This window comes from Emydura macquarii, unplaced genomic scaffold, assembly GCF_026122565.2.
Source record: "Emydura macquarii macquarii isolate MOO-44397 ecotype Brisbane River unplaced genomic scaffold, CSIRO-AGI_Emac_v2 contig_2473, whole genome shotgun sequence".
NCBI lineage: Eukaryota > Metazoa > Chordata > Testudines > Chelidae > Emydura > Emydura macquarii.
In genome coordinates this window covers 35,886,894-35,899,676 of record NW_027132610.1, presented here as the reverse complement: position 1 = coordinate 35,899,676, position 12,783 = coordinate 35,886,894, and positions in this window count along the sequence as shown.

Below are 12,783 nucleotides of genomic sequence, written 5' to 3'. Positions count from 1 at the left end.
TTTAGGATGGAAAACATGCAAAGCGTGCATCAGTTGCCACCGAAGTCAGTGGATATTGGCCTCCGCTACATAATTGGGCTATAACCTTTTTTAACCCTGACTTATGTCATATAACTGGATCAAAGAAATGCCTTATTGAGACTCCTGAGTGACACAGTTTTATTTCAGTTTTGATGAAATTTCACTTTGAAATGTTGAGACTGTTTTATCCCAAAAGAAAATTAAAGTAAAATTCTTGTTTAAACACCTGTGAATGAAGATTTATGGGGGAGAGCTCACTGAAACATCAGTGCTGAAATTTTTCAGAGATCCATACATTTTTTTCTAATGTTGTGATCCCTTTACTTTATTTTTATATACTCTGGGCCAAACTCTTATTTATACTAGATCCCTTTACATCACTCAAGCAATGTGAAAGGTCCTTATAGTGTATGTAAATACAATCAACTCCCACTTTAATGTCTCTTTATAATTCCAGACTGATGTGAAGGTCTTAGTTTAAATAAGAATCTGGTTCTTTAAGTTTAACACTGCTTTTAATAGTGTTTAGCAATCTAGTCATCTGAACTAATAAGCACTATAGAAACTTGCCTTTAGATAGAGCAAAGAATATAGATATAAAACACACTGTAGCATAGGAGGAAAAAAAAAAACAATCTTGCTTCTATTATTTTGTAATTGCTTTATCTTTTCTTATGATTTGTTCATGCCAGAATTAATAGAGGTTACTATCAGAACTTTCCTGCTGAGTGCTACAGCAATAAGCAAGAATGAGAGAGTAGCTGAGTTGCTGAATTTGATTCTTCAGCGACTGGAACTGATAAGTGTATGGAACTTGCCCTTAAGGCAAGATGGTGGAAATATATATGTTGATGATCAGCTTCTTTAGCTTATTGGTCTTAAGAAGTCCGTCTCGATCACGAACAATATTTTGATTTAGTATGGGGATAATATGGTCAGTGCTGATAGAAAGGGCTCAAGAACGTTGCCTCCAGTGAATTGCTGCAAAGACACTGCAAGGAGACTGGGTTTTTTTGTTTCTTTGTTATTGTTTTTATGGCGATTGTAAACTCTAAATATTCTCAGACAAGTGAACCCTAAGACAGAGTTATGGTTGTGTATAGATATTCATTACTAGAAAGTAATATTAAACTGTTAGTTTTATAAATAACATATAAAAGTGAATTTGCAGTGTTGTTATAGCCGTGTTAGTCCCAGGATATTAGAGAGACATGGTGGGTGAGTTAATATCTTTTATTGAACCAAATTCTGTTGGTGAAAGAGATAAGCTCTCAAGCTCAGAGCTCTGTGTAAGACTGAAAGCTTGTCTTTTCCACCAACAGAAGTTGGTCCAATAAAAGATATGACCTCACTCACTGTGTATCTCTAATAGGAAAATGAGGAAATTTGGAGTTAAGTTTATACAAAAATCATTAAAGGCCAGATTTTTAAAGGTATTTAAGTATTTAAAAATGCAGATAGGAGTCAAGGAACTTTTGAAAATCTCACTAGATGCCTATCTGCATCTTTAGATACCTCAATACCTTTACAAATATGACACTAATAGTCTGCTCCATGAAGTCTCATCTACTTTATGTCTATATCTTTGCATCCTACTTCTGTACTGTAAACATAAACAGCAACCACACTTAAACTCCTATACATGCATCTATCTATCTATCACCTCCTGTCCACTACATAAAGGCTACAAATTCAACCACAGTTTCTCCTCCAGTTAAATATGTCTTTACAAGCCACCACCAACAACATTCTGCCTATGAAACTCGATATATGGGAATAAAACTTATGCCTCTTTCTCATCTTCCCATTATGGTTAAGACCACATGTAAATCACATCATGCTGTCCATACAGTAAGCAAAACAAACTTCCTATAAGCCAGAAAGCCCAATATACACCCTCTATATATGAAAGGAATGCCACTTTATTTGTCTAATCTTATATATCTCCAAGACACACATCCACAAATACAGCACTGATAGCTACTTGTAATCCATCCAATTCAATTTCCCTCTATTAATTATTATTCCTTTATCTTGTGGTACTTTTCAAAGGTCCCAGGCAGATTAAGGTCTGACTGTGTTAGGTCCTGTACAGATGCACAGGTAGTCAAATTTCCTACCCTGAAGTGCTATCTATCTAAAAAGACAAATAACAGAAATAAGAGTGGAGGGAAGACGTGCAACAGAAAAACAAAGTGATCAGCATGATGGCTGACAAACACAATTTAAATCCATTTCTTTTTCTTATTTATTCAATATTCATTTAATATAGGGATAGGATGAATGGGAATGATAAGAGGGGGTGAACAAATAAGAACTAGGATGTGGGGAACTTTAAACTCAGCAAAATATACACAGCCCTCCAGTGGCTGAGACCTAGCAGCCCCTCCAGCTTATCTGGGAAACTATTGCTTGCTAATCTTTTTTCAGTGTTAACAACTATGCAAGACCCTATAACAAACAGCTTATTTCCACTTCTGCTGCAAGAAACTTCTCCACTTCTGCAGCTCCATTTCTGCTGCAAGGGGTGGAGGCATAGACTCTCAACATCCCAGCAAACATATATTACATACATTTATTATTTAATAATTTACTGAATACATTGTGATAATGCCCACAATATATTAGGCGTAATCCAAACATATAGTAACACACAATCAGTGACTTGAAGAGCTCACAGTCTGAGGAACCAAGCAAGAATTTCAGGGTAGGATAGAAAGAAAAAACATAAATCAATTTTTTTTCTATAATTATTAACTATTACCAACTGGGCTTCAACTAAGCCCTTGACATCAGCTTACCTAGCTAATTTCTTTGTCGGTATCATAGTGGAGTGGATCTTGGGAAGCAGAAGAGTATGGTGTCCCTATCAATCAGTTCAGGGAATTCACTCTCTGTTTAAGATATTACATGGATGAAAGTGGTAAAATGATTGGTTGGACAAATGGACAAATAGGGGTTTGAGCCTGGCATGATTTGTGGAGCAGAGAGGTGATGTGAAATGTTAAAAGACAAGAGTAGATAAGCAGGGTGGGACAGAGATGTGAAGGGGCAAGTTGAGTATATGCCATAGAATCATTTCACTAGCCCTTCTTCAAAATCCCCAGCACTGTCCATAGTGGTGTGATCACAGCGGAAATATTTTATAGACTCATCCAATATACGAAGGCTTGCTCTAGTGTGGAGACCTCAAAGAAATAACAACCAAAACAAATAAGCATTCTGACTTTAATTATTAGCAACTGACAAAAGAACTACCAAGCCTCTGAGTCCTTCCTAGATATTGTAAGCAAGAAGTGTTAAAGTGCAACTTCAATTAATGTATTAGGGATGCTGTACAGTCATCACACCTCTTATAATCACATTTTCATTTGCTGCACTGTTAATGTAATTGGTTGGAGAGTGGAACACTGACATTTAAAACTAATCTATTGGGAGAGGTACTTCCAGGACTAAAATTAAAATCCTGGCCATGTGCATATCTCTCAGAAAGAGGTAGTAGCAAAATATTTTCTGGCCCCTGAATACTCCATTATATGAAGGAACCTTAATTATATTGAGCCTGTTTAGCCCGTACCTATAAAAAATGTCCATTTTTATTATTTATGTGATTAACTGGTTTCATGTTGCTGTATATTCCACTTCAGATGAATTAGGACCTTTTTACCATAACCATTATATGCATACTGCCATTAAAGAGCACACAGTTTCTTTTACAATGCATTTTGTAGAGCTGGCTGATAATTAAGTGGTTTACAAGGCTGATATTTTGAGATGGGTCACTATATATTACACCACCATACAACCTAGGGCCACGGAATAATAGCTTAATTTATCTTTCCCACTTTTCAAATGTAACCATGAATCTTTTACATCAGAACTCCGTCTGGTATAAAGTAATAGCTAAAGATATCTGCAGCTGTTTGGTTGCAGAGTGGCCTGATCTATCCAGAGGAAAGTTTACACTACCATGGAGAGTCCAAAAAATCTTCAGCAGAAGGGGAAAGACTTTGGGAAAGACAGTTCTTATAAATGATCTTCCTGCCTCCTGCGCACTACAAGCCCTTATCTTATATCTATGTGTCCCACAGTTGTGGCTTCACTCTGCAAGTAACACCACTTGAGTATCTCCAAAAGGGGAAGAGGAATTGGTCTGTTTGTCCTATAATTCATTAAAAAATTATCTGGCTCCTGGTGAGGTGAAAGCCTCTCTTACTTTGATCCACTGAGTGTTGGTGGAAGGCTTCCTTCCCTGAACATCTCCTATTTGCTAGGGTGCTCCCTTTGATTTGGTATAAGCCTTGGCAGGGAGCTTTGACCCAATGGGCTCCTCTCTTCTTCCTGATAACAGAGCATTAAGATAGGTTAACTTTGGGGTCTCTATTACTTATAACATTCCTTTCCTAGTTGACAGTCAGCCAATGAGGGAAGAACTTTTCCATCTCTTTAGAGGGCCAAGGGTGTACTCAATTTTCCCTTAATAAAATTGCTGTGGGCAATTATACAGTTTGCACGTCTGACCTGCACAGTGTTAGTTATGTGTTTAATATTAAGGACAAACTTAAATTTTATTTTCAAAGTTGAAAACAATTATGAGCCAAATCATTTGGAAGACAGAATTTAAACAGAAAAATGTGAATGATAACTGGGAATTTTTAAAGAACATTTTATTATATGCCCAAAAAGCCACAATGGAGAAAAAAGGCCACACAGGTTAAAAATCCAGTCTGTCTTAGATAGGACATAAAGGAAAATATAATAAATGGAAGAAAGGGGAAGCTGATAGTACTGAATATAAGTCAGAAGTTAGGAACAGTATAAAATGGATAAGGGAATCTAAAGGACATAGCTACAGAAGACATTTACAGACAGCAGATTTAAGGACAATGAGAAGGAGGTGGGTTTTTTTTTTTTTTCAAGTTTATTAGGAACAAAAATAACCTTAAAAATGTTATTAGTCCATTACTAAATTGAAATGGTAGAGTTATCAATAATACTGATAAGGCAGAAGTGTTCAATAAATATTTCTGTTCTGTATTGGGGTGAGGGACAGATGATGAAATAATATCATATGATGATGAAACACTTTCCATTCCAATAATAACTCCAAAGGTTGTTAAACAGCTGCTACTAAAGTCAGACATTTTAAAATTGCCAGGTAAAACAAAGGAATGGCTTATGCAGAGTTTGTTTCATAAAGAATTAAAAGAGGATAATATAATTAATGCCAGTCAATATGATGAAAAATAGATCCTATTAAACTAAATTGATATTTGTGATGAGATTACAAATTTGATCGATAAAGCTAATAGTATTGATGTAATATACTTAGACTTCTGTAAAGCATTTGACTTGGCATCCCACAAAATTTTGATTAAAAAAAGGAAAGATTAAAAAAAAAAAAAAGACAAAAAATTAAATAGCATATATTGAATGGACTAAAATCTGCCTAACTGACAAGTCTCAAAATGTAATTGTAAACATGGGATCATCATCCTATGTCATTGTTTCTAGTGGGGTCTCATAGGAGTCAACTCTTGATCCTACCCTATTTAACTTTTTTATCAATGATCTGGAATAAAACACTGATAAAGTTTGGAAATCACATAAGATTTGGGAGAATGGTAAATAATGAAGAGGACAGTGGCCTAGATTGCTAGGTAATCTGGGCACAAGCACACAATATATATTATAATAAGGCCAAATGTAAACTTATACATCTAGACACAAAGAATGTGGGCAATACTTACAGGATAGAGAACTCTATCAGGGTAACAGTGATACTGAGAAAGATTTGGGGGTCATGATGGAAAAATCACCTGAATATCAGCTCCCAGTGTGACACTGTGGCCAAAATGGCTAGTGTGATCCTGAATCCCCTCACATTTGTGCCATCTGCTTTCTTTCTGGTCCTTGCTGATATCAGTTAGGAATAGGGAAGTTATAATACCTCTGCATTTGGCACTGGTGTGACCACTACTGGAATACTGTGTCCAGTTTGGGTGGACACAGTTCAAGAAGGAGGTTGATAAATTGGAGAGTATTCAGAGAAGAGCTACAAGAGTGATTAAAGCATTAGAAAACATGCCATATAGTGATAGACTTAAGGAGCTCAATCTATTTAGCTTTGCAAAGGGAAGGATAAGGGATTACTTGATCATAGTTTAAGAGTACCTCTGTGTAAAACAAAATATGATAAGAGGCTCTTCAATCTAGCAATCAAAGGTATAACAGATCCAACAGCTAGAATTTGAAGTGAGAGAAAAAATCCAACTGGAAATAAGGTATGACTTTTTTACCAGTGAGAGTAATTAACCATTGAAACTACTTACCGAGGGAAATGGTGGATTCTCCAACACTGACAATATTTAAATCAAGATTAGATTTTTTTAAAATAGTTCAAACAGGAATTATTTTGGGGACGTTCTATGGCCTGTTTTTATGCTGGAGATCAGACTAGATGATCAAAGTGATCAATTCTGGCCTTATAATTTATGTTTCAATAACATAATTTCAGTCTATTACAATGTGCAGTATATTAACAGTTTGTCTTATTTCTTAACTGAAAATTGTTTCATAGAAAGAGGGTTAACCAAAAATAGGTTACAGTTTTATCTAAGGGAACTGGTATAGGGAAAATTAAATTTGAGAAATCTAAAGAGTTAGCAGAAATAAAGAATTCCCAATCCGCAGGAAAAATCACTTAAGTTTAATAACTATTGAAACTCCACCAAATAGATTCCATTACAACTGTGTGACAGGCAGGTAGAATAATCAGCAAATACAAAGATGGGTATGTTCATATGGTTAGTAAACAAAAGTTTAAATTGAAAAAGAAAGAACAGATATCTGTCAAGGTAGTCAGTAAAGAGCACTATGTATCAGAAACAGATTACCTGAAAGAATAAACTATTTGCAGGCAAAAGACTCAGCCTCCCTCTCCCACGTACAGTGGAACTAATATCTTACAGATCTCACTTTAGGCTCTGTCCAAAGTAATTAGGTTAATTTACTTCCATGGCTTTTGCAGATTCACAACAAGCTTCAAAAGTTGCACCCTCTTCAGCGGGGTACTTCCACTTGCTTATTATGGCCCCAATTCAGCAACGTACTTTCTTCAAGCTGGTTCTATAGACCGCTTTGTAATGGATTAGGTAGGGCTAAAATCTAGCAGACGAAGTGTACCTTTTGAAGTAACTATGTAAAGGTATTTACTTCAAGTCTCAGTGGCCAGTTTGGTGTTCAACATACAGAACACCCATACTATTGCATTGATTCCCCAGCTATCTGTCCCCATTTCCTTTTTCTGTTCTGCAGGATGAGCAAGCCCTCTGTGACCACGTGCAGCTGTTGGAATAGCCATTCCTACAAATGAGCCCCTGCTTGCTGTTGGAGACCCAGTGCAATTTGAGTTGCCTAACTACTGTGCTACAGGCCTAGCATAGGTTCAGTTGCTTGCTTGGCTATTCTGCCCCCTGTAGTATGACATCTTCTTGTTGGCAGAAATGACTAGGACTACTGAGTAACCTTACAGATGTCTCAGTTTCTGCATACCATGGCACATAACAAGACAAAATACACAACCCGTATGCTTGCAGCTGCACATAGATAACTGTGATGGGAACAAGAAGTTATCCTTGAATGTCGGGGAGTACGCTTTTTCATTGCCAAGGGACATATTTTTACACCTCCCCGCCTATCACCAATTATGATGACCCAATTATCATGGTGAGAATGGAATATAATCAAGAGTGGAAACCCAATGTAGGTAATTAGCATATATGATAATGAGTAGAGAGGTGATTAGGTGAAAGCTGTTTATGGAAGGATATAAGAAGTCATTACTTAGACAAAGGGGCGCGCTCCATCAACACCTGACTCCACGGAAGGTGTTGCCGGTCAGACCAGAGGATCCACTGACTCCCTGGCGGGGCCCCTGAAGAAAGCCGTTCCTGTATACAGCCTTCTGAGTGACTGCTTAGCTCTCCAGGCTTTGTGAGTATGATATATTGGAGTTAATTTTAGGCTTTGTATTCAATTAGTATATTTATATAAAACCTTGCACATTAAATCTTATTGATCTGCAAATCAAGCATTCTGTGCCTCACTGGTATTCACACTGATCACTAAGTGTCCAGTGTCAACACTTGCTAGCCACTTTTGTTGTGCAAGAAGGCTGCTTCAGCGTACAACATAAATGCAAGGAGCAGACCTGTACTTCCTCATTCAGTATCAGGCCCCCTGTGGACAGAGCTGCTTTGTTATATATATATTTAGGAAAGGTCAATATATATAAGTTAGAGAAATAGCTGATTAAGTAGGCACAATTGCTCTTTTTCATAGTGTTCCTACATAATCTTGAAATATTCATAAATGTTTTATGGATGTTTGCAAAGCTACATTCTTAACAGTCAGTAAAATTCAGAAAAAATGTTATGGATTGGTATATCATGACTTTCCTTGAACATAAAATGAGATTCTGAATTAAGATTGTAAATCTCTATAAATATTTTATCAAATGTTTATATGAGTTCCTAACAAATGATCATGAAGAGATTACGAGTTTCTGTGAACTGTTAAAAAAAGTGAGACAATCTTTGTAAAATATTTTTTCCCAAATCCTATTCTACTACTGAGAGAAAATACAGATTTCAGTTATGCATTACAATATGATGCACACTATAAACAACATTTGCTGGATGAAATTTGAAAGAAAGAAATAAAAAAGATATCAGCGATACATTGTACTCTCCCATGGTAAAACTGACAGGAGGCGGATAAAAAGGTTGTGAAACTCCACAGACTTAATTTCAGAGTTTTCCCTAATAATGCTCAAAAGAGTTTGGGAGAGACAGGTTGTAGAGTTCAACAGGGGAGGGAAAACTATCAGTTAGAATCATAGGAAAATTGAACTGGAAGGGAAATAGGTCATCTAGGCTAATCCCCTGCACTGCAGCAAGGCTAAGTATTATCTAGACCATCCCTGGTGGTGTTTGTTTAACCTGTTCTTATAAACCCCCAATGATGGAGATTCCACAACCTCCCTAGGTAATTTGTTCTATTGCTTAACTACCCTGACAGTTAGGACATTTTTCTAATGTCTTACCTAAATCTCCCTTGCTGCAATTTAGATCAATTAGTTATCCTGTCCTCAGTGGTTAAGGAAGACAATTTATCACCCTCCTCTTTATAACAACCTTTTATGTACATGAAGACGATTATATCATCCCCCTCCTCAAGCTTCTCTTCTCCAGACACTACAAACCCAATTTTTTCAATCTTTCTCATAGGTCATGGTTTCTAGACTTTTAATCAGTTTTGTTGCTCTCATCTGGACTTTCTCCAATTTGGCCAGATCTTTCCCAAAGTGTGGTGCCCAAAACTGACCCACTACTCCAGTTGAGGCCTTACCAGTACTGAGTAAAGTGGAAGAATTACTTCTCCCATCCCGTTTACAACATTTCTGCTAATGCATACCAGAATGATGTTTGCTTTTTTTGCAACAGCATTACATTCTTGACTCATACTTAGTTTATGATCCACTATAAGCCCCAGATTCTTCCTAGGCAGTCATTTCCCATTTTGTATGTGTGCATCTGATTGTTCCTTCCTAAGTGTAGTACTTTACATTTGTGCTTATTGAATTTCATCCTATTTACTTCAGACCATTTCTCCAGTTTGTCAAGATCATTTTGAATTCTGATCCTGTTCTCGAAAGCATTTGCAATCCCTCCCAGTTTGGTATCATCCTCAAACTTTATAAGTGTACTCTCTATGCCATTTACTATGCCAGTTACTTAGACTGTAAGCTCTTTGGTGCAGAGACCATCTTTTTATCATATGTTTGTACAGCACCTACCACAAGGGGGATCATAGCCAAATATCGGGGTACCTAGGTATTACCTCAATAAAAATGATAACAATAACTACAACAACATCATCACTGGGGAGGGCTTATTTGCAACAGCACTACTGATGATCAGCAGCATGGCTTCCTTGACCACGCATCAGCAATAAAACCTTTAAAGGGGTGCTGATGAGAATCAGCAATGACTCCCACAAAAATATTTGCTTGTTACTGAGGACAGTGGCTCATCCTTGGCTCTACTCTCCCCAAACCCTAGCCTGCATCTTCCTGGTCTTGTATAGTAGAGGCAGAGGGGATTTTGTGGGCTCCAGGGAACATGTTACACTGCTTCCTCTTCTGCTATGTTGTTTACTTTATCTCCATGTACTTTTCCCACATGAATGGAGAGAAGCAGTGAAACTTTATTTATTATTAGCCAACTATGCCATTATACCAGAGGTACAGAGAGGTGTCTATATGTCTTTGAAAGCAAATGCTGGAGGAAAAATATGATACATTAAATGGAATGGATTTATAACAAATGCCTAGATTCCTCAGCGAGTTCAACAACCCTTTATTTTTAAAGACATCCAGAAAAGAAGATTAAAATATTTTGGTCACGTGTTAAGAATGAACCCAGACTGTTTGCCATGATAGGTATGCTGTTGAGCAGATGAAAGGAACACATAGAATGGACTGATCAAAAGAGTCCCTCCATCGAACAATACTCAGAAAGTGAACATTTAAGGGATTTAGTAACACAGATGACATGCAAAGAGTGGCCCAGGAGAGACAGATGTCTCAGCTTTGTTTGTGCCCTTAACTACATCTGACATTGCAGGGCCTCTCTCTTCAATGGGGCTACTGTGAGTTAGGTGAGCAGGGTGGCAAGATTGCATTTTGCTATATTTTCAGCTATTAATATCCATATTTAAAATGGATACACTATTAGAATACTAAATTAAGGTACTTTGTTGATATATGACTTTAATTGTAAGTCATTTGTTTGAAGAAGTAAACATCCAGGTTATTTTTATTTTATCTTTATTTCACTGTTATATTTAATTTATGATTTTTAAAAAACTTGAGAGCCCAAAAAGCTCCATTTTCACTGTTTCACTGATCAGTTGATAAATAACTATCATTATCTTTGTTCCAAAAAAGATACATGGTTTATTTAAAGAATTTCTGCTTTTTTACTCATTGAATCAAAGGAGTTGTCCATCTAAAAAAAGGGCAAGTGGCTTTTTATATTATTCTTTAAAAATAAATGCATAGAGTTACTATGTTTTTAATACATAATGAAGAAATATTTTGCTTTCAAAATAATTTATTTTCAAACAAAAAAAGACATTAAGTCATAATGACTGTTTTAGGCCCAATTCAACTTCCTTTTAAGTGAAAGGAAAGGCTCCCATTGACTGCAATGGAAGTTGTATTGGGTCTATATACATTTGCCATTAAACCACTTGGACCTGTTTCTTTACCTTCACCCTACACATGACATAAGTAACTCCCATTGTTGTGCCCTGTGGCAGGGAGAGAGAGAGGTGTGAGTACGAGAGAAATCAGGACTTTGAGGTTCAGGGAAATAAAAAGATTTGTAAACAGATTTTCTCCCCACTTCTGTGAGTAGATGGGACTGAGTTTTGGAAAATCTGCCTGGTCTTATGGTCTTATCATTCTGTATCCATGCCACCTTGGTCTGTAATCTCATTGAGGTCAAGCAAAGTGCAATCTTCTGAAGCAGAACACCACAGTAACTGCAGGTAGTGAAGCTGGCAATGTCATCAGTAGATCTCAAAGTGCTTTATAAGGAATCACTATTATTAACCCCCAAATCTGCCTGGTGGGGAGCAGTTACAGAACCCAGTACCATCCCCAGCCTTGCCAACAACCTCAAGGTAGTGCCATCCCTGAAACGATATGGGAATCAGGATATGTAGTATTTTGAGGTGAAGGTTTGGGAAAGGCAGGAGCCACTCTCCTGAGTTCCTTTCCTCCATAGGTGGCAGTTACCACATATAAATTAATGATTCTGGAGGTAGCATTAACTCAGCTCTACATCTGCACCCATCTCAGAGAAGACATTTAGCAGAAACTTGGGATTCTTTGCCAATCACAACAGGGCTTTCTCAGGAGCAGAATTCTTGTTGAGCGGTCCCACTTCAAATTTGACAACTGACATTGACTACGTGGATAGTTAATTTATGCTCCATTATTTACAATCAAGGAACAGATTTGGCCAAGCTGCTGGGTTTTTTTGGCCATCTAACCCTCCTCATATCAGCCATAGATCTGTTTTCTAAAACCAAGCTCATCGTAAGCCCTGATGCAACACTTTAGAAATGCTGCAAATTCTTTAGAATCAGATTGGCCCTGTCACAGGAGTAAATCTGGATGAAGGAGTTAATAAACTGGTTGCTTACCTTTAAGAAAAAGCAAATCCAAAAGGAGCATAAGCTGTGTGTTCTGTCATGGGACATGAAGATACAGTAACATATTATGTCACCCAAAGGGTCCATAAAATCAGGTATTTAAAATGTATAGCAACACCAGTAAATTTAAATATGTATTTTCTTTCTTTTCATTGGTCACATTGGAATGCCTATAACTGCAGACCAATGTCAGAGCAAATATAGTTCAAGTCCTCTCTAACACCTCACACTAAAAGTTGTAGAAGAGCAGGTACGGTGGTAATCATTTTTCCTTTTTAATTTTAGATATGGTTCTGAGTATGTATCAAAGGTGCACATAGTCCAGTTTGCTTCTTTGGTTGTAATGTGATTTTAAATTATTTACATTGGTATGTCAAGCTTTGATTTGCAAGAGTACTTACAATAAGCAATGTCCTTTCAATTCAAAAGCTGATGGACCAGATCCAGATGGTGTAAACAGGGTAGCTTCATTGGACT